This window comes from Halyomorpha halys, unplaced genomic scaffold (genome assembly GCF_000696795.3).
Source record: "Halyomorpha halys isolate HHAL.00 unplaced genomic scaffold, Hhal_1.1 Scaffold1172.1, whole genome shotgun sequence".
Classification (NCBI taxonomy): Eukaryota; Metazoa; Arthropoda; class Insecta; order Hemiptera; family Pentatomidae; genus Halyomorpha; species Halyomorpha halys.
The window spans coordinates 206,026-210,410 of record NW_027111196.1 but is presented as its reverse complement, the minus strand read 5'-3'; the positions used below and the strand labels follow the sequence as shown (position 1 = coordinate 210,410).

At 29.9% G+C, this 4,385-nt stretch overlaps 1 protein-coding gene across 1 annotated transcript in view; it reads left to right on the top strand.

Annotated features, from left to right (window-relative positions):
- Positions 1-3,008: 3,008 nt before the first annotated feature.
- LOC136796216 (dual 3',5'-cyclic-AMP and -GMP phosphodiesterase 11A-like) overlaps positions 3,009-4,385 on the top strand; it is a gene marked incomplete at its 3' end in the record, with an annotated part of 204,020 nt that continues 202,643 nt past the window's right edge. The window contains 1 exon segment of the mRNA XM_067049267.1: positions 3,009-3,049.

The following is a 4,385-nucleotide window of genomic DNA, read 5'->3' as shown; positions in this document are numbered from 1 at the left end:
TATGGTATATAAATTGACTACAAAAATGCAAACCCCACTGAAGTGTGTAACGTTTTTGTATCAAAAAGGCTCAAAGGGCTTAACATATAACTGAAGCTCTGTAAACTTATATAGTATTATTTGTAAATGGTTTACAGACATAAACAAAATTTATGTTTCTTTTTCAGGTTACTCACTACTCGGAATGGTTTCATTTCTCTGAATATCGTCCATTTATTGAAGGAACTGATGACCTCCCTCATACAGCAGTTACTAAGGAAACAATTATTCTGGTGACATTTATCATGTTTAACTCCTCATAGAAATATATTTGACTTTGAAAGTTCAGTAGCCCGAAATTTTAATAAAAATTCACTCAGTTTCGTTATTTAATATTTCTTGAAGAAGCAACTGTTGCGTCAATTTTCCTAATGGTAATCTTCTCTTTTTCGAAAAATTAATTCTAATTTACGGATCATTGTTTTACAAAGCACAATTCATTTCGGAATTAATTATCTATTATATAAATTATATGAAATACAATATATATTTAAAATAAATCCGTTTTATTTCCTAATAGAATGAATTTTACTTCAAATACGATAAAAAGATTAACTGATAGAACTGATATGAATTATTTTTCCTAGAGTTAGATATTTTCAATTACTGGACACAATTGTTTAAAAAATGTTGAATTAGTATAGTGGTGTTGCAGTTCAAATATCAAAATTCATATGATCTCGTGCTGGAAGATGGTTAATCCCGTGTCCTATGCTAATATAGATCCACCTGATTTAGCGTTTTCAGCTTCATTACCTGTTGCTTCAATTTGGTTATTTTTGATGTGATGAGACCTAATGTTATTTATCACAAAGTTTAGTTTAAATTATTATTTTATAAAATGTGTCATTGAACCCTCATATGGACTAATGAGCCAACCAAATTTTGTAAAACTTTGTACATTCTGTCGTATCGAGAATCTAAGGCGCAACGTGCTTCACTATTAGGTATAGATAACCACAATTTTCCTTTAACCTATTTATTTAGTTATTTATTGGTGAAATAAAAAAAAAAAATTTGGTTTCTTATTGCGTATGAGAGCTCACTTAACACTCTTCTCATCCATTAATAATTAATTGAATTCTGTCAAAATGGTGTATCTCAATTTTATTTTTATTATGCAACTACCTCCTTCCCCATGAGCTATTAATTAAAATATGCAGGTATTGTTCAACATATCATATACTTTACGTCTTCATTTAATAAATCAAATAAATGTTGGGTTATCCTACATTAATTAATTACGCTGATCGAGTTTCGGAAAGTTTAATATGCAGTTGCTATAAATAATAATAAAAATTATTTATCATCACTTGACCAAAATATGGCAAAATGAAAAAATTATTTCGTCAATAGATATTTGCTTATAGTTGTTTTTAGTCTTAAATGTTCTTTTTTGTTTCTAGTTTTTTTACATTAATATAACAGTAAGATATAGAATTATGCATACATATATAAACTTATCGCTGTCAATTTTCAACAATAGTCTTACGATAAGAGACAAAATGAGACCCAAATTAGTCTGAACAAACTAGTAGTTATAGTTAGGATTGACATATCATAAGCAATATGACAACTTTATAAATACTCCTACGCCCGGAGAGTCCCAGGGTTGAGTTTATTCTGAAAACATTGCATATATTGTTTTATGCTTTTTTGAAAGGTTAGTTTACTTTAATATCTTCCATTTTAATGGGATATAGATTCTTAGAAAGGGTAATTTTCTTTTTTTTTTTTTTAATCTGATGTTGAATAAGTTATTGTTTGGACTTTATAAATATTGATTTCAGTTAATGTTGAGGGCGAAAAATGTTTTTGAGCTTTGGTATTTGACTGCCGTGTCTTTACTCCTTAAGCATGAATATAAGTAGTGTGACACAATTTGTCGCACTATTATCATGTCAGACACATGATCAGGGTGAGTTGAGTTCCAAGAAAACCATCTTGACCTAGCTAGAGTAGAAATACTCGCCAACGGTTCAAATTTGATTATTCCCATTCGTGTTGAACCACCACGGTTCATACAACTAAAATAAATCACAGATGCTGTGAACAAAATATATCATAAAAGCACCATAGGCCACCTCGATGTGCCATAGGCAACCAAAATTGTTGTTTACAAATGTACTCCGACATTATTTTGTCCAAAGTGTTCACATCATCTTTCATCTGTTTATGATGTTGAATAATTTCAGTGTTTTTTTTTTTCTGTCAAACAAATTGTCTTTATATGTCTGCTCGGAAGATGGAAAAGAATAACACAGTTTTTGTCATTAATCATGATGTTTTCTTCTTCCTCTAGTACCGGTTCTGGTGCTGGTGAGGGAAACTAGTCCGATTAATACCTTGAGGTTGTTGCCTCATACTAACAAGAATTGGGAATACCAAGATTCATTCACGGTACTGCCAAAAATAATTATTGACTGCTTCTGGTGGCACTCGAACCCACAACACTCCGAAATGGGCACGCAGGGATCCTCGCCCATAACCTAAATGACTTCGGAAACAATTTTTAATTTCTGTATAGAATCGTTTGTAGAGATTTTTTTTTATTGGAACAAACAATTTTCGCGTTAGTTCAACTATAATTCTTCCTCGGAACCACTTGACTGACGAGGTATCTATTCGAATAACTTTGATATGGATGATAGTGCGTCAAGCTAAAGACACTTGTTTATGTTATAGAATTGAGTGAAGGACTGAGCCTTAGGTAGGAACTATCTTGTATAATCCATTTTGCTATTTGGAACTCAATTGCTTTTCTTACGACTTAAGGTTTGATTTATTCTGTTTTTTTTTTACTTTTTTATATTGTGCTGTCATCTATTGATTTCTTTGATGGATCATCTATATATAGTATAAACCATTATCAATTGAAAAACTAACCCTCTGAAGAAAAATGGCAGACAAAAAAGTTCGGAGGGGCTGAGGGAGTGACGTCAGCAACCCCCCCAGTCTTCAGTCGCTTCCGAACCTCAGCCCGAGCGGGACCAGTTCAGCTTCCAACTCGGTGAGCCACGTATGCATGACGACATATTAAATAATTGTTTAAATTGATAAATTTTATTTTATGATGTCATGCCTGTTGAGTTGAATTTTTTAGGTTGTCATATGCTTGTATTTAATTTATTTAAAAATTAATTTTTCATTTCAAAACACAACAGTTTTTAGGTTTAATGTGTTTGTTTACCATATTTCTCCTCCTTTTTTTTTTTTTTTTTTATTAATTTTTTGTAACTTACATTTTTTACGGCCCCTGTCACTTTTTAAAAATCTATTCAATGGTGTTATACATATTTATATTTGTATACATTTTTTTTCTATAACTCTAATCATATATCATATCAATAATCATAAGACTTCGGTATCGCTTGATTTGTAAAGGGGGATTTTTCTGGCACCTCATTTTTTTTTCTAAAACGTTAAACTTTGCGATGGTGTGAAAACAAAATTATATTCCCTATTAAACAATTTTTCGTCACTAACTAAATGTGTAGTTATAATTTTTATTTAAATATATTTCTTTTTTAAAATATATTTTGTACATGCTGGGATATTTATTGAATCGAAAATCTCACCGAGTTTAATACTTATTTGAAAGTTTATTATTAATTTCATAAGAGATAGTAAGCCATTAGCAAACACAACCTTTAAATGATTTGAAGAGGAGCTGTTAATTTTTTTTTAATGGTGATTTGTGTAGTATGTATTTTATGATATAAATTAGTTTGTTTTTTTTTTTCAAGAAAATTTATCTATAAATGTATGCGCACTAAATTTTATTATGATTAATGTCTGCTACACTTTTGAACCGAGTATATTATTAGACTGTATACAACTCAACCAACGCGGAAAACATTCCTGTTTCTATACTCATACCGAATGCGCATACCGAAACAAACTTTATATTTAGACACCAATTGCTACTGGAACGCCAAACGTTATCGTGAATTTTATTTTATTATTTAATAAATTAACGGATAAATTTTTGAATTTCGTTAAATTTATAATTCTGTATTCAAAATTTAGTTTATTACGTTAGATTGTAAAGTTTAAGTTTAATTGTTGCTAAGCCAGTTAATTTGTTTTATAATATTTACTTGGGTTCAATTAATATAAATTAAATTTCTTTTTTGCGAATGGCTGATTTTTTTTCATTTACGACTGAGGAGTCTATTTCATAAAACTGTTTCGTCAGCTCAGCTGTCAATTTCAGGGTCCTAATGAGGCTTCTCTCAAGCCGTGTCTGCTGCATTCATAATTTCCTGTTAGCTAAAATAATTTCTAAAACTGTTTTTTTAACTATGTATAAATATATTAAAAAAAAAAGTATTTTGAATCAAAAT